A 19,110-nucleotide genomic window follows, 5' to 3' on the forward strand; every position below is an offset into this window, starting at 1 on the left:
CAGACCAGCTATTTATCAAACACAACCTGTTTTTCTGCCCCGCTCCGTCACACACCTTCACTCTCAGAGCCGCTGCACAGAGACCGAAGGAGTGCCCAGCTCACAGCGACCATACGTCACCTCTGTGAGCTCAGCTCGGACGGTAATGCATTCTGTTGATGGTGTGAAGAGAAATCACTAACAGCGTGTGAAGGTATGCGAGGTGACAGGCGTTTGTTTGAGTTTCACACAAACAGACAGAGCGGGGTCGAGGACTGCATCAGAGGGCTGTTTGGTCTAACAGTCAGAGAGGCCATTTTGACTGGACAGCTAGCTTTGCTAGCAGCTGGACCTGTGGCTGATTTAAAACCCAAACACCCAACACGTCTACAGCTGGCTGAGGAGGAGTTTCCTGTATGAGATTACACCGTGAGGATAATCAGATAATGAGCCTGCAAGGATCAGATCTACTCTGTTTAAAAGGTCAGAGGTCAAGTTATACAGAGGTCTCAATGTTTCAGGGCTGAAGTTTAAACACCCGCCGTGACCTCTGATCAGAGAGCTCAAACTCAGGTCAGGCTTACAACTACAGGGGCTCTTGTGGGTCAGAATACACTAACAAAGAGGCAGTGATCCTGCACTCTGAAGCCTGTTTAAATGCTATAAACTGTGGTCATTTCACAGGTCATTTCAGGACTCCCAGGACCTGACATTTCCAAGAATTTTCCATCCACACATTTCTCACAGAAAGAAAAGTTATCTGACCGATTCTCAAAAGACTTTTTTTTGTTGTGCGTGAAGGGACCAAGGGTAGAATGAGCATGAGGAGAGGAGTTTTCAAAACCTGCTTTTGTTCCTGGGTTAATATCACCTCATCGTGTCAAGAGGTGTCCAAGACAGAAAGGTGGAACAATGAGGCTGTTTTCCAAACCAGCTACTATCGACTACTTTTGAATGAAGTATGTATCACAACTGCTCTATTGGGTCTGCTGCTACTCTGGTTTTCAGTTTCAGAATGCAGTTACACAACTGGCAAAAAAAACTGCTCCAGTATAACCCACATACAGTTTGAAAAAGTCAAAAAGTGGTTTATGGAATTTTGGAAAAGACAACAGTTTGCTGTGAGGTACTCAATGCTACCAACTTTCAGTACTTTTGTGTGTGTTTGTATGTTGTAATAAATATCTATTGGTTTAATGATAAAATCTCAAATTTCTCCATTTAACATATTTATTGCTCACTAGACAAACTTGCAATGCTGTGTTCATGTCCAGCATGGAAAATCCCCTACACTTCCACTCCTTAACAGTCACAAAGGTGTGTTTAGGTATCAAAATATGGTACCGTTTGATTCTATGTGAATCGGTACTCGCTACTACAGACAGAATTGAGTTGCTACCGATTAAGTACCTAATTCGATACACATCCCTACTCAGGGTAAAAGATTACTAGCTATGAGCCTGCAGCTAAACTTACCATCACAAGTTGAGCTTGTGATCGCACATTGAGCCTTCCTCCAACACTGCAAATCAAAAAACACCAAATGTTTTCCACTTTCTAGCACATTATGGAGTTACTTCTCCACAGTCTACAAATCAGTTCGTTGTCACATCCTAGCTAACACAGCCTTATATTTATGCAGCTATGATATGTTTGTTGTTTCACTGTCATGACTGCAGTACAACAGAGATATCTTGTATTCTTTTATGCACCAACTATAGAGTCCAGCAGTTGTCAATGACCCTCCGCGACCAAAATAATCCGTGTTCGGACAAATATGATGCAAATAAAGGAATTATGCACATTTAACCATTTGGAAAGAGCCCACCCAAAATGCAACAGTAGAAACGTGCTAAGGATGCAATTGCCATCCATTGATTCCTTGATGCTGTCCATTCAATACTGGATTCTTGCCTTGAGTGCCCCCTAAAGACCAGGGGTACTGTTTTTATTATTTAGTCTGTCTTTAGAGTGTTTTTTTTTACCTCTCATCATTCAATGATCTGACATTGCTGCAACATGTTTTTATGTTCTTTCGCAGAGCATTTCTGCTGTTGCAACCCTTTATTTTTTTTATCATGTATTGTTTCTGCATTAGCAGCACATTTCTCCTGATGGAAATCACTTCAGCTCTTCCATAGTGGCTGCTCTAATTGGCCACTGTACTTTCCGAACCTAAAAATAGAAACACATCATGGCCAGGCACTTAAAAACTGCAGCATGCATTAGCAGAACTGTTCTTTTTCATTTTTACAACAGCACACCTCCTGAAACGCCAAACTGCTTCTGAGGAGCAACAATCTGCAGGCTTAAAGCAAACAGTACATGTAAGAGGAACAAACCTAGAGGCTGGGAAAAAGAACGAAGAAGAAGATTTTTGTTTGTTCTGCAGGGCGAGATGTTATTTCTGTAGGATTAGCATCAGTCTCTTTGGAAGGAGGCCAAAGGAAACAGCGAACTCTTCAGTCAGCGTATGTTTCAAATACAAGCAGCCACCTGCTCACAGCAAAGTGTTAACTGAGTTAAAGAAAAAGGACGACTATCACTGCATCAGGGCGAGGAGTCAAAGATGAGTCTGTTGTCTTTGAAAGGAGGATAATCATGTTATAGTGGAGATAAATAGAAGATTGGATCATGTGCTGCAGGATGGAAATCACATGAAAACTATTTATGCTGAATTCTTCCCAGGATTCACTCATTTACGGAGGAAAAGTGTCACCAAATCGAGCCAAAGCATCAAATAAAAGAGCACAAAGATCTCATTTTCACAGCAGAGAGCCTCACTCTGGATCTGGTTTTCATCCTGCAGAAATATTCCATCATTAAACCCTAAATGGGTCATTGTTTATGGCACGTACAGAGCAGTCTGGCGACGCTTCATTTAAAACAAAAAAACACATTCTAGCCAAATAAGAAGCATATGGTTTCACATTCAATTACAGCTATTTTCTCCCCGGCTCACTTTTAACAAGAACCTCTTGTTCACGGCTCAGGAATCATCTCTGACCTCAGGAAGCAGACCACGCTCAGGGAAACAGAGCTTTAAAGAGACTTCAGACTGGCCTTGAAACCCTGCAGCGAGTCCACCTCCAGGCACGGAGGAGTCAGGTTAGAGACCAAGTCACCAAATGGGCAGTGATCATACCCAGATCATAAAAATGGTAAAATATGACAGCCACAAAACCACAAACAACCATAAAGAAACGCTGCGAAACTATTTGTTATTAATCTGAATCTTTTCTCCATTCACAAGCTCGACCTAATGCCATGTAAATCTGGAGCCGTGTTAACAGCCCTGCCCTGAATGCTGCTCCTGAATGAACGGTGACTCAGAGTGTTTGTAGGATTTAATCTGGATTAGTCAAATGTTGAGGTTACAAGGTCACTGGCACCGTTTAAAAATGAGCTGATGTAATAATAGTGAGATCATTTTATTTCATTATGGACTTCTTAAAGCTGGGGAATGTGTTTTTTTTTCATGCACAAGCAAATGCAGCAAAAAAACACAGTTTCAGGATTAAGACACAGAAATATTTGCAGTAAAATGCCACTTAGAGTAGTACACAGAAAAACTGAACATATAATAATTTTAAGACAAACCTATTAAATCTGCAGTAATACCTGTCACTTGTGCACTTTTTCATAACCCTTTTGTCCTTTCAGTGAATTTTCCAAAGAAAGAAGGAGATTGCACAAGGGGAAATAGTTCCTGTAATCTGATTTTATTTAGTAATGAGACTTTTTTCCCCCCCTAAAGTTTAGCAGAGATGTAAATCGCTTTGTGAGTGACTAAATTTCCCAAACAACTGAAAATGAAGCAGACCTCTATTTAAGTCATAAGTCAAAAGTGGGCCACAGGAACCTTTTTGGTTCCTTGAAGGGAAGTTCTTTGTACGAAAAGTTCTGGGTCCTTTTAATTGAAACAGGCTTCCAGGTGAATAGAAGAAGGTGTTGTTAGCCTGTTCTTAAAGCCTCGTTTATACTTCTGTGTGGACTTAAAAGGTACTCTACATTGTAGGTCTGTTTATATAGAGGCCACAGACATAGCCTGACATGCACTTTCTCCAAAATATAACCCACCTTATTGTTGGAAGGCCCATGTGTCAGAAATAAGTATAAATTTGATATCAACTAAATCCTAACTGAGTTTCTGAATAGTGGGCCTTCTGAGAATAGAATGGATCCCAAATGTAACTACGCGCCAAAATTACTCTGACCCCAAGCCCTGTGATTGATCTGCTGAGTGTGATGGAGCGTCCTGTATTTGCATATCCTCAATTGCTGTGCATCGCCGTACATTTCTTCTCCTCTTCGTCCTCTCTTTATCTGTCCTTGTAATAGTTTCTGTTTGATAAACATCAACATATGTCAGCTACAATAAAACATGATACTAGATCCAATTTTGATAACAAATATTGGCCCGAGTATATTGGCCTGCATCCAAAATCTCTGATATAAACTGATACGAGCAGCCCATTGCAGACTCCACTCCAGCACTTCTATCCAACAGTTCCCCAGCAATCAGGGCCCATGTGATCACAACAACAACAGCATGTGCTAAGGTGCTAACGAAGTAGCAAGGAGTAGGAGTCCAACAAAGACGTTGCAGCTGAGTGCAAAACTTGCCATGCACAAGTTTCCCGTGGTGGCACAGAACCAGGTACGTTTACCAACCTCATCACTGAGTTTGAGTAATAACACATGATTAAGGCTTTTCTAACATCCCTACAACAAAACAAATGATAAAAGTATGTATTATTCATGCTGATATCAGTATAGGATTCAGGCGATCTGATGATCATACACACCACATTGCCCTCATGTGTTTCGGAGGACCACTGCAGAGCAAAGTGGGCAGAAGTTTGAAGAGTTCATACGGTGTAGAGTCAACATAGAAATATTAACCAGGCTTAAAAACTACAGTTGCTAGTTATGTAAGCGGCACCGGTATGGCTTGGTGGTAAGCTTGCATTGATTGTACAAATCCAACCTGTGGCCTCTATTTTGCATGTCACTCCCCACTTTCAACTCAGTTTCCTGCTTCAGCCACTGTCCTGTCCATCTGAATAAAGATATGGAAGTCAAAAAGACATTGCCCCCACTAAAAAGGAATCACCTCTGACCTACCAGTCAGAGCCCAGGAGGCAGATACCCTCTCTACTTTTAAGAACAGGCTTAAAATGTGTACTTAAATCTACGTTCCAGTAACCACAGAGCTCCCAGGTGAAGCTTACTCTGATGTCAGATTTGAGATGTCAATCAGAATGCACAGAAAACCAATAAACCTCCTCCTCGAACACAGCTGCTTCACCCGGATCATCATAAGACATTAGACTCTGATCCAATAAATGAATGTTGGAGTGAATCAGGACGGAAGGAGACTTTCATCACCTGACCTGCAAAGAAAATCAGATCAGGGTCATGAGATCAGATCAGAGAGCCAGAGTCTGGATCTGGACTCTACAGGACAACAGAGCAACAGAGAGGTCTTTATATTGAGGTCACACAATCACAAACACATGCTTTTAATCCAGAGGACATTTAAATTTAACACTGAGCTCTATGAGGACTTTAGGAAACGCATGGACACTCAGGGAACTAGAGCTTTCAGCACTCTCTTCTCCTTTGTTGTCTTTAAAAAATAATCTTTGACCTCTGACCTCTGATCATTAAACACTTTATCACTACAGAGATCTCTCTCCTCTCTGCAGGCGCCTCATCCAGAGTCTCATTTAAGTCCATCAGCTCTGAAACCTGAGCCTGACCTCCACTTCTGGCCAAACCTTTCACCATCAACCTCTGTCTCTTTCAGTCTTCACCTGATGTCCTTCAACGCTCAAACACTTCACACCCACCTGAGATCAAAACGCGGATAAGACACAGCTGGGTTTACCGACTGACCCCAACAGAAGTTAATATGAATGGAGGAGCTTCTGCCATCAGGAATAAAAGAGCTTTGAGTGGTCTGAAGACAAAAGATAGAGCTTTATAAACACAATGTGTTTACCGTTTCCTTTAAACAAGAGTCTCATACAAATCATCTTCAAAAACTGATCAGCTGTATCCTTGACATTTTCTTAGTCATAATTCTGTGAAAAAGTCACAAAAAATAAGATAAAAAAAAAGTTTGGGCAAAAAAGCACAATGGCGAATTCTGAAAAAAAGTGGTGATGTGAATTAATTCAATATTCAGACAAAAAAAGTTGTGATAAAGTCAGGTTTCAAATAAAAAGTCACAACAAAATCAGAAATTTGTGAATTTTACAAATATTCCCCCCAAGTTCTGTCCTATTTTAAAGTTGCTGTAAGGTCAGGATTCAGAAAAGAGTCATAAAAGTAAAAAATCTGGGAATAAAGCCACAAAAAGTCAGGAAAAAAACAAAGTTAAAAACTGAAAAGAAAGTTGCAATAAAGTCAGGATTCAGACAAAGTTGCAAAGAGTCATAATTCAAAGAAAATTTTAAAAAGTCAAAATCCTGTGGTCAGAATTTGAACAAAATGCCTAAATAAATTCAGATTTTTTTTCAACCAGAGCTATGAGTCAGGAAGTTGGGTTTCTGACTTTTATCTCAGAAGTTAAAAAAAAAATGAGGCATAGGTTTATTCATACAGGTAACAAATTGCTGAACCACATCAGTCCTTGTTTGAAAAACCCGTTTCTATCTGGTTCTGTGATACAGTAAAGTGTAAAAACACGGTGTAAGCTGATGAAAGCTGCTGCCAGAGTTACTTCAGATCCTCTTCCTAGAAAAACAAGTTTTCAGATTCTCAGCCAGCCGGGACTGAGGTCCAAAAAACCCTTACAGAAAAACTCGTCATGAATTAAACAGGCAGAACTATTCAGAGACTCATCTCATCCAAGAGGGAGAGCTGGATGTCCTGCAGCTCTTCCTCCTCCTCCTCCTCCTCCTCTCCTCTCTCCTTGTTTGATCTTTTTCTGGCTCTGAAACTCTTCCTCAAACTCTGCTGCTCTTCAAAAAGCATTAAACATGAGCTGCTTCCTGTGTGCGGGGAAACTGAGAGAGACGTTCAGAGTGTTAAAGCTGCTCACCTCTACACCTGGTTCTCCTCCTCAAACACACACCTTCACACTCCACTCAGGTATTTTTAGTAACTGAGCTCTCTTTAAAGTTACAGCCTCTACCTCGTGTCTACTGAAGGTCTGTGTGCTTTGGAAACCTCTCTGCAGTGTGTTAACGTTTAGTGAAGAGGGAGAAACACTCTGAGGCTTTGTTTTAATGCTCAGACCACATTTGGCTCTCTGTACAGAGAGGAAATGTTACACAGCTTTTCCTCACCACAAAGATCCACATCTTAATCGCATCCCTTTGTGAGCTAAAGTCAACCACGGGAAAGAATAAAGGAAGCTGCACTTTTTTTATTTTATTTTATGAGGTTAGACCAGGAAAATACAGAAAGATCCAGTTTGAATACTGCGCTAAAATCTTAGAGTTCAGAGAAAATTCAGAGCACTGACACAAAAATGCAATCACAAGTTCTTAGTCTTAGAATTTGAAAAGATTTTGAGTGATAACTACTAACATTTTTGAACATCTATCAGGTAATCTCAGCTTCCTGCTGTTTGACGCATCATTTCCTGTTTTCTTTCACCATATTGGGATGAAGCTAGGAGTTTTTTTATTGTTGCTCCGCACATGCTCAGTTCAAACATGGCGTTTTGAGAGCGGACAGAAAGGTTTCAGAGAGCAGGGCGCTGACTCTTCCTCAGTCAGACACACACCTCTACCTTCAAAGAGCAGCACACCTGAAAGCCAGGGAGAGAATAGGAGAGTGAGGGAGCAAGCGGTGCAGTGGGGGCTCGTGTGTCACCTGACCTGGTTTTTAGACGGACCTGAGAGGTTGTAGGGGAGGCAGCGGTGTCGCTTTCACTCAGAGCTTTTCTTTGCTGCCTCCTAAATGACAGAGAGAGGGAGAGGAGTCCGCCTGAAACCATCCACAGAGATGAAAGAGCAGTGGTGAGGTCATGGAGCAAAAATGCACCAAGAGGATTCAGGGCCAATTATTAAACAGAATATTTCTGATGGTTGTTTTCAGCTGAAGGTCAAAGGTCAGTCCAGTTACATCTGCGGCTGGAAGCTGCTTCCTGTTTACCTTACATGACTTCCTTTGTCCTTTCACCTTCCTGCAGCTTTAAAGGAAGTCTCTGATATTTAATTAAAGTTGAACCTGATCCAAACCATGATCAACAACCAACCCTCGTCCTCAGTTTAAGTTATTCAACCTCTCAGTGAAATGACTTAAACTGAGTATGAGTATGGACAGTTTTTAATATTGTGCCCTCTGAGCACTGTTCTAAAGAATTTACCACCCTGACAAAGAGAAACTCAGAGAGGGAGAAGGGTTCATCTCAAGAGAAATTATCTAAACAGACAGGAAAACAGTCTGTTGCTATTTCAAATACATTAAATAGCTCCATTTGTGGTTGGTGCTAAAGATAATTAAAAACAATTTCATGTTTGTAGAGGTCAGGCAAATTTGGAAACAAAGTAGGAGTTAGCAGTTAAAAGGAGTTAAATTCTTATATCATTTAACCTTAATCTGAGCATTCTGAAGCTCTGACTTTGAAGAATTTCAAAATTCCTTAGAATTCTGGTATTCTGACTTTGATTCTAGAATTCTAGACTCATGACCTCAGTTTACATTCCAAACATCTGCTTGTGATCTCAGAATTCCAGAATCTTGACCGAGATCTAAGTATTCTAGAAATCTGACCTTGATTACAGAAATGTAGAATCTTGTTCTAGGTCTCAGGATTTTGAATTTGATTGAACTCTCACCTTAAAATCTGGAAAATAGAAAAAAAAATCAGAATTTGGAGAAAAAAGGCTTCGACTTTGTTTCTTTTACAGGCTCTACTGACATTAAAATGCATGAGTGGCCCTTGTCATCTTTTGTAAAAGCTTAAAGAAATTTTTGCTGAATTGAACTTCTTACAATAAAACTCAGCTCATAGCAATTTTAAAGTGAACTCACAGCCTAAGAAACACATGCAAACAGACAAATAACTAACAGTTAAAGTTCATAGCAACTGATCATAATACTGGTTTTTGATGACAATTGTTGGACTTGTATTGTAAATAAAGTTGTGCAGAAAGAGAAATTTGTATTTTACATTCTTGCCGTTTTTTCTCATTTGTTTTGAACAGTATGGAAAACTGACAGGATCAGCGTGTAATTCTCTCAGTGAGTTATGCTGTCATAAATAGCACACACTGAATCATCCACAATAATATTCTTAAACAATAGCCCACTCTGTGCAGGTGTTCAGGGGACAAAGCTTCCGGTCTTTATCTGCTGAGGTGACAACAGAGCAGATAGAAATGATGCTCTTGTTGTGTCTGACAGTCAGCATCGCTGCCCGTCACCTCCTCTCTCCTCTGCAGCTCACACAGGAAGTAGATGTTTTGTTTTGTAGCGGTCATTTCCTCCCGGCATCACGTCAGAGCGGACGAATCCTCCCCGACATCTTTCAGCACCGCTTTGTGTCCTCGTCCTGGTTCAGACCCAGACACACAACCGTGACCTCTTCTTTCCACATCATGAACCAGGGGTCCCTGCTCTGTATGTGCGTGTACAGAGTCAGGATGGTGGGTGAAGGCTGGCTGTCCCTGAGGGTCTGGACAGCAGCATGAGGGGAGGAGTCTGGTGGCTGTTTGACTTCCTGCAGTGTGGATGAAGAAAACTCGCGGGACATTCATTGCCACTGGAATGTTAAAATATGTCATCACTGAGTGTGTGTGTGTGTGTGTGTGTGTGTGTGTGTGTGTGTGTGTGTGTGTGTGTGTGTGTGTGTGTGTGTGTGTGTGTGTGTGTGTGTGTGTGTGTGTTTCTGCACCTGTGGCTCATATCTGCCATTGTTAGCTCCCTCTCTTTCCTCTGCCTCTTTCAACTAAATTAAGGGGTACAAAATATAACAAGAAGAAGAAAGGATGATAAAGAATTAACCAGTTCAAACTGTAACTTCTCTGGCCACAAATTAAAAAAAAAAAACTTGCAGTTCCCCAAGTATCCACTAGTGTCTCATATTTAGATTTTGAAGAAATCCCTGATTCTGCCTGTAAACTAATCAAAATACTCTTTTCTAAAATTAGCTTTAGATCTTCACCAGATCTTGCTGAAATGATGAGGACATCGCATAATAATCTCATTAGTGCTTTTGACACATCTGAGGAACAGGCCTCGAACACCAAGGTTTGCTGAATGCTATATGTCTGACAGGCCTCAAGAGGGCTGGCCAATCAGAGTCAATGGGGGTTAATGGAGTGGGGTGCCTTAAAGAGATAGCAGTTACAAAAAAAGAGTTTCAGACAGAGGCTGAAATAGGTTTTTTTTTAAAAACACCAGTGAGAGAAAAATAAGGATTTTCTTAAACTGTAAATCATGTAAAGCTACTAGGGGGCACTAGAGGGATAAAATAATGACTAGAGAACCAATGACTGCTATAAAAGTAAATATAAATCCCATCAATAAATGCTGATTCAATGGTAATGACAAAAAAGTACTCTTGTACTTCTACCGACTTTGTGTTAAAGACTACAGGAAGCAACACTGACACTAAAGGATTTTTCTGCTCTATTAGATTAAATCCATTGAAAATAATCAGTGATAATAAACACAAAGTTGAGTAGGTCTTTCAGTATTTGCCAATCAAGCATCATAAGCAAAGTCATTCTTGATCCTTGTCTCCTATTTAGTATCAGAATCAGTTTCTCTGGATCAAACAGGGATTGAATCATCTCTTCACTGAGTTTCACACTCTCAGAGCCGTTTCAGCCTCCTTTCTGTCGAGAGAATCTGTTCCCAAACAGCCAACAAAGGGGCTCAGATTAAAAAAAAAGAAAAACTCCTCTGTTTTTTCTCTTTGGTGCCATCCCTCCGTCAGATCTGATTAAAAACACTCTGAGGTCTGCCCGAGCGCAGACTCCGGGGGAGGTTCAGAGAGAGGACAGATGAAGACGGAGGAGGGGGTTTGGAGGGAGGCAGGATTTGGCACAGTTTGGGAAAGTGGAACAAACGGAGCGAAGAGGAGCAGAGGAAGGTGAAGCAGAGTGTGAGTGCAGCAGCCGTAGCACGGAGAGGAAGTTTAACGTGATTAAAAAGAGAGGAGAAAACAAGGCAGGCCGTGTAATGAGCTTCACTCTGCTTAGAGTTTAATAAAGGATGCTAATGTGTCAATGCTCAGGCTGCTCCAGCTGCAGGAGAGATGGAGAAGCATCTAACATTCAGGTGACAGAGCTGAGGTTTCTGTGCATCACTGAGTTCATAGGTTTATCTGAAATCAGAATGATTTAGGGGATCCATCAAAGATAAATCCTCTCAAACTTTTCTGGGCAGCAGAGAGGTTTTAATCCTGGTCCTTCCTCTACAGAGCAGAAACTATGAATGAACCGATTACTCTCTGCAGAAGAAACAAAAGACTCAAAACAACTAACTCCATGTTATAAATCGTACACCTAGTGTGATATTTTGCTCTTTTGAGCCACTTCTTTGCAGGAAAATGAAGTTTAATGATGCATGCAGGGACGAAAAGAAAGAATGCATGATTTTTTAATGCATTCATTTTTAAAACTTGGATTTTATTTTAAGTGTGTCAGTGTTGCAGCAAAGATCTGGAGCTTCCTTGAAGTACACTTAACATTTGTATTTGATAAACATTTTTGCATGTGTAGAAAGAGATTCAAAATAAACTGATTTCAGATGTTCTTGGAAAGATTATTGGGCTTTTTATGACTTGATTTAGAAGGTAGGACAGAGATATGAGGTAGGAAAGTGGGCGAAAAAGGGTTTCGATGACATGCAGTGCTGGGTTTGAACCTGGGCTTACTTTGAGGACTGCAGCCTCTGTACATGGGGCGCATGATGCAACACTGAGCTAAGCAAGCACTACAGATTTTTAGCTTTTGATTAACACTTGTGGGTAAAGAAAAGGCTACATTGTTGAACGGGTGCACAGAAAAGAAGCAAGATGATCAGGTGCAAGATCGGGTATCCAGACCTAGTTGCAAATTTACATGATTGCTGGTTTAGATAAAGGTTATGCATTTCAGTTCCTAACATCAACCTCAATCTTTCAGGATTAAACCTCAGTGAAAAGTTATCAGTCTACACAAAGTTTTGATGTCCTGTGTCAGCCTTAGATGACTTGTACATGATGCAGAAAGTTGTAAGAAGACAATCAGAGTAGACCAAATCAAAGATCTAAGGTTGTTCAAGTTGCTGAGAAGTATTATGATACTGCAAGACAGGAAGCAAGTCCTTCATGACATACTATTACATACAGTTTTGTTGCTTTTGTCGTTTTCTGCTCCAACACTGACATGCCTCTGTTTGTACATGCCTGGCTCACTCACAACATATGCAGATGATCCAGTTATGTATTCATTAAAGCCCCTAGATTAAAGAAGCCTTCAGGATAACTTCTCGAGGACTGAACTTCACCAAATATGGTCTCATCTGTTCTGTTTAGTCTTTAGTGAAAGATATTTGGAAGAAATGAGAGACAGAGGCCACAGAGATGATGAGGACCAAAGCTGAGAGAGAGACCGCTGTGATCAATATGTTTAATAAAATCTGACGCTTTACAGCTGCATGAAAAAACCATGAAGGACAGGCGGCTGACCAAAACCACAGAGACGCTGTGGAGTTGAAACAGACCACGGGCTGGATGTGGAAAATGTAAACAAAAGCAGTGACCTGATTCAGTCTGACGCTGTTCCACAAGGACGCACAAACACGTTGAGACTTCAGAAGACGCCACAACACTGAGGCACAGATGGTTAGACCACCGTGGTCAGCAGAGAACCAACGCCACATCAATCAATGAGGCGGTTTGTTTTAACACAGGGTGAAGTCACAACCAGCAAAGAATAAGGCACAGCAGAGAGGACGAAGATGGGGTTTTAAAAGTCAGGGCAAAGATCAACCGGTGTTTCAGTATAAAGAGTAACCCTGTTAACTGGAGGCTTTCATCAAGATTCATCTTTTTCAAATGTCTTTAGACCAAGTTTTCTTCTGACCAGCACTCAGTCAGGGATTGGATGACTCCCGTTTTCAAGGTCTAAAGGACAGAAAACTCTCCTCTGAAGCCTGGAGACATCAGAAATATCCTGGCACATAGTCTGAATCAGAACCATGCAAAAGTGGATTCAAATGCACAAAAATGAACTAATTTCTGCACCTCAGCCACACAGACAAACAGCAAACATGTTATAATGGCTTGCACAAGGTTAGTCCCAGCTCTGCAGGTTTTCTCAGGCACCAGGACCAGGACCATGAGGTGTACATTTCAAAGAGAGTAACCAATCCCTCCCTCTTTGCAGAGCTCTGCCGACTCCTGAGCTCCAAAAGATAAATATATGTTCTCCCCAAACATCGACAGGCCGTCTGCAGGGTCACTTGTAGACCACTGGCCCCTTTCATCAGCAGATCAAACCCAGCTGAAGGCCGAGCACATTAAACACCAGTTCCTTTCAGCCCAGTTAAATCGTCAGCCTCAGAGGGAGGAGCTGAGGCTGATTGAGAGCTGCCTGCTGTCACTCCTCCTGTGGCCCGACGAGGCGACGAGTTCATTCAGCCCTGGGACACAAAGAGTTAACGGGTGCTGGGATTATGCAACGGCATGCCAGACTCCTTTCTCCTCTCTTCCCCCTTCCTCCTCCTCCTCCTCCTCTAAACGGACCTGAGCCAAATGAGGCATTCCTGCACGTTTCCATCAGATGCATTTGAATGCAGCGCTGCTCACGCTCTGGCACCGATGTGGGAACAAAACAGGGATTTAGTTTCAGAAGAGGAGAGCTCCCCTCAGCAGGGCCTCACACCTGCCTGCAGGGGGGAAAGTTATCGTAAAGTTTTACAACAGACGGAGAGGACACATCAGCGCTGAGTCAAACCTCTAAAAACATCGGAATTTAATGTTCTTTTGTGTTAATGATGCCAAAGGTTATCACTGAGAGCAGGGAGCCGATCCAAGAGACGAGGAGGGTAAAGATGGAAGTTACAGACCTGCAACGTCAAACTCAACCTAAACCAAAACGGGTCACCTGGTTCCTGGATCCTAGCGCTTTGTTTCCACTGAATAGCTGGGCTGGTTTTGAATCTCTTTGCAGTCCTCTCCCTTTTCCTGTGACCAAAGTTTAGGAAAGTTCCTGGAACTTATTTAGGATATTTCCTCCAGTTTTTTTACACACAAATTGACCAGTGGAGTCGCTCTGTCCTCACTGCTTACAACAAACTCAAACATTCAAACTACCCATAATTCAACAGAAAGCTATGAGTATGGAACCAATCAGACAAGACCAAGGCAACTGGTCCCATCGTTTCAGTCCTTGGACTTCTGGATTGAACTTTTCCTGGGCAAGGAACCTACGGACTACAGGAGACTTAAACCTCATCAGGAGAAGGTTTACAGAGGACTGAGGAGGAAAGATCCCATTGACCGTGAACAGACGAGCGCCTCACTCGAGACATCGGGTCTCCAGGATCTTAACCTCTAAGAGTGAAAGAGGATCCTCCTGAGGGAGGACAGGCTGTGAGTGAACATACCAAGGACTCTGAGGTCTAAAAGGTTTAACATGAACCTGAATAAACAAGCTCTGATAAATGACAAGAAACCAGAGAGCATGCAGACCCTCAGGATCCTCCCCCAGTCTCAGTCTGCTGCTCCTGCAGGTCTCTGATGTTCGCTCAGAGGAGGATCTTATTCTTCATTCATCACGTTTCTGCTTCGTCTCATCGTCACGCTGAACTCAAAGCACTAAGAGCCAAAGCTTTCTGAAAACAGTCGAGAGGTACCTGAGAAAACCAAGACTACATACCCGAACATCAGTCACATTTTTACCTTCTCACTCCGAAACTCTGATCCACAGACTCAGACCTGGTAAAAACGTGAGATCAAAAATAAGATTAAAAAGTAACTCATAAGACCTCAAAACTAACCCAATGAATCCTTCATAACGTGAGAAACATCTGGAATAAAGCAGAGTTAGAGTAACCACCTGCTCACCATACATCATCACTTACCAGAGCTCTTTTCATGATGTGAGCTTTTGTTTTCTGAGTACATCTACTGGTGATCTAAACCATTGGATTAAACAGAACAGGTTCAGGGCGACCAAAAAACTTACTCATAAGATTCTGACTTATTTTTATGGAGACATTTTTTTCTCTAAATGTTGTTTTTTCTTTTCAGAATAAACATTTTTTTCTCTAAAATTTGGATTTATCCCATGATTACAAGCATTTTTCCAGGAATTCTAACATTTTTGGAACTACAGCCATTTTAAGAAACTCTCTCTTGAACTTGCAAATTTGTCTTCAAAATTATGATTACTTTCTAAGATTTCTGACAACCTCTCGATTCTGAATAATTCTACTCAAGATTCTGACTCTTCTTTCAGATTTAAAACTTTTTTCAAGTGTTTTCAACTGAATTTTAGATTTCAGATGGGTTGATTTTTCATTGAAACAAACATTTCAGGAATTAAGACATTTTAAAAGGGGTCTGTTTTTTTACAATAATTTCTATATTTTTTTTCTCAAATCAGATAATTACAACATTTTTTAAATTGAGATCTTTTTCAGAATTATTACAACTTTTTCTTGGAAGTACGATATTTCGGAAAAAATAGTATTTCCCCAAAGATTTTGGACTTAAATCTTGAAGTTCCAACATTATTTTTTTTACATCCTGACCTTTTCTCAGTTTGAACTCTCTCAAGATCACAACTTTTTTCAAGAAGTTTTATTTTTTTCTCTCTGTTTTATTTTCTGTTTCATTTTGTCCTGGAATTATCACATTTGCAACTTTTTTCATGTGTTTTTTTTCCTGATATTTGCAACTTTTACAGAATTCTGACTAGTTTTTCAGAATTTCATTTTTTTTCCTCCAACTTTGCATTTAAGTCTCTGGCTCCCAACAGGTTTTCTTGAGATGCTAACTTATTGCGGGTTTTTTTTAACCAATATTGTGATTGTGTTTTAGCATGCAATTTTTTATTTATTATTATTTTTATTATTATTATTATTATTATTTTATTTTTATTTATTTTTTTTATTTTATTTCATTTATTTATTTATGTATTTATTTATTTTTATTTATTTATTTATTTGGGGGGGGGGGGGGGGGGGGTGTTAACTTCTAGATTATTCACTAAACACAAGCAATAAACCATTTTATAGTATGACCAACACAACAAAGGATACTGTCAACATATAAACATTCTTTCCTGACAAATTACAAATCTTTATTTAACTATTACATTCACAGTAGAATATTGAGTAATTTACTGATTTAACTTCAAGCGTTGTAGACATGTAATATCTTTGCCAGAAAAAACAGCATATTGACTTTTTCTGGTTTTACAAGGGAGATCGAGTACAGGTTACAATATCCCTCTCCAGGTCAGTGTACATGAAGTTATTTTTTTTCTTATTTGCAGCCTTTTGGGTTTTAAAATTGTGTTCTATTGTCGGTTTCTATTCGATCAACTGTTCAGCCCTACTTGGAGTTACAACTTTTTCCTGAGACTAGTGGGTTTTTTTCACAGAATTGAGACCTCTACTCAAAATGTATAATTTTTCTGGGAATTCTCACATGTTCCCAGAAAAATTTGACATTTCTCCCAAATAGTACTTTTTTTTGGAATTCTAACCTGAAGGTTGGTATTTTTTACAAACTTGACTAACCTCTCCAAAAAAAAAAACTCAATGGACATAATCTTTCTCTGTTTGGTTATGGGCTAATGGTTTGAGTAGAAATCATAGAAATCAGGTGAAAACGCTGAAAAGCTTTCACAGGAAGGTGAAACAAAGCGCAGAGTCTGAATTAAAAGATCAGTGAAAATGTTTGAGCTCAGAGTCTCATATTCAGATCAGAAACAGGCTGGGGGGTTGGGAGTGTTTTGGTGTTTTTGGCGCTTCAGAAACACCATTTTAAGAACGGGTTGCATTCGCCGCCATCTTTCCTCCCCCATCTTACCTCCTCCACTCTCTTGGGGGGTTTTAAAAATAGCTGGTGTCTGAAGCTGTCAGGAGAGTGTACCTGGCTCGGCTCTATTCACCAGTCATATAAACACAAACCTCAGCAGCCTGCAGCCCCCCCACTGATCCACACAGAGGACACATTCATGCGGCGGGCAGCGTTTGGGGGCTGAGGAGGGGGGAGGAGGGAGAGGACGCTGTCACAGGAATGTTTCAGACCATCAGGGCAGCGCTGAAGGCTCAGGAACAACACAATCACTGCTAGACCACGCTCAGACCACAGATCAGATAAACCTGACTGAGTTGTGACAGGATGAGCGTCGAGTTCATGATCCCCAGGATAACAGAGCATTCCTCACACCACCGAGGAAGACGCCTTTCACGGCCTCCCTCACACACCACTCAGAGGTTACGAACTTTAGAGGGTTTCAACAATGTGGGAGGGCGCCGTGTCGTGTTCCTCTGTCTCCCTCCCACCCTTTCCCTGAGACATGCAAACACACAGTTATGAATATGATAATCACAAACAGCAGAGTGTGAGATGGAAGTTCTCTCCAGGGAATATTGAGAGGCACGTCAGAGAGGGATGAAAACGCTCCATCACGCTTCCTTTCCTCTATCCTACATGAGCTATTTAATGTCTATTAAACTGAAAAATCATGCCAACTGACACATTAACCTTAAAATTAATGTTGCATTAATGTTAATAAACCTGAAACACACTAAAGCAGAGTATCCTCTTCATATTTTTCATGTTGTCTGTTCAGATCAAACTGCGGCATTCCTGCACACCTGAGCAGTTCTTACACTTCATTGACTGTACATAAACCGTGTTATACGGCGATACTAACCATATTCACCATTTGTTTTGGCATCTAAATCAAAATGAAAATACCTGCCAGAAAAAGTAAAGCTTTCTTTCAGCTTTTAAGTATCATAGAAAATATTCATGCTTTAAAATTCTGCTGCATATCACTTAATTTCTTTGTAAGTGTGAACCTTTTTGGACTTTTGTCCTTTATACACATCACTTTTTAAATTCCCAGCGCTTTGTGCATCATTATCCTGCTTTAATTTTGTATTGACTGTGTTATCTATTGTGTTTAAGAGAAACTGATGTGACTCAATTGTCCTCTTTGGATTAAAAAAGTCTCTGATTATTATGGGTAATGCTTTCAGTAAAACTGATGGATGGGGTTTAAAATAGACAGGGCAATAACATTGGTAGAAAGATAATAATGCATATAATAAGATAGATAAAACCTTAAAAACGAGATTTTACAACATGCTTTCAGAGTCAATTAAAAAAAATACACGCAAGAACCAAATCAGAATCTAAAATACCACAAAATCAAAGCAAAAAATCAGCAAAATGAAAAAAAAAACAGGACCCAACAACACAAGAGCCAAGGGTAGGAACTGAGACCAGGGACCAAAGATGCAAAAAAATGTCAGCTGATAAATGTAAAAGCGGCGTAACTCACAATGAATTCAAAATCTGATACTTGGATGCAGCAGATTTGTCTTGTGCCAGGGTGCATGACCCACACCCCTCTGGGTGGTCAAAGTCATCGGTGAAGAGGCTGAGTCATGGTCATGACTACACATTGTGCGTCATTCCTCACATTACAAATCTACCTTCAGTCCTGAACAAAAACAGAAAACAGCACCTTAAAAGATACATGCATGCCTTTATTTGAAGCACGGGTTTTGATAACTGTATCGTATAAGTGATGAGGTTGATGTGTTGCAGTATTAACTTCATCCCTCACTGCTTTTACATTTGTCCCTGTCTAATCCATGCTTAAGTAAAAAAAATTGTGAGAAATTTTTTTTCCATAAAATATTTTCAAAAGATCCATTTTTAAAAGCAGGTGTTCCTCCACTTGAAATATCTCCCACTTGCACTCTGCAGATGTTTTCACACACCATCTTGCGCCATTTAAAATGCTGATAATGAGAGATTTAATCTCTTTTTCAATAAAAACTGGCGTGCAAACTGATGTGCTGCAGGTAAACTCAAGTTGAGCAATGTCATGTTGATGTTGGTGCAAAGCTGAGGAGTTTTTACGAGGATCAAACATCAGAAGTCTTTGCCAGGAAGGTGAGCAAAAAGGAGGAGTTTGTTTTGGA

General features: G+C 40.5%; 1 protein-coding gene across 3 annotated transcripts in view; it reads right to left on the minus strand.

The window, feature by feature from the left end:
- The window catches only part of ptk7b (protein tyrosine kinase 7b), a 91,724-nt gene that overhangs the window by 69,120 nt on the left and 3,494 nt on the right, over window positions 1-19,110 (minus strand). The window lies entirely within an intron of this gene.

The sequence above is a fragment of the Halichoeres trimaculatus genome, unplaced genomic scaffold (assembly GCF_033239565.1).
Source record: "Halichoeres trimaculatus isolate MK-OKI-2021-1 unplaced genomic scaffold, fHalTri1.1 fHalTri1_scaffold_8, whole genome shotgun sequence".
Classification (NCBI taxonomy): domain Eukaryota; kingdom Metazoa; phylum Chordata; class Actinopteri; order Labriformes; family Labridae; genus Halichoeres; species Halichoeres trimaculatus.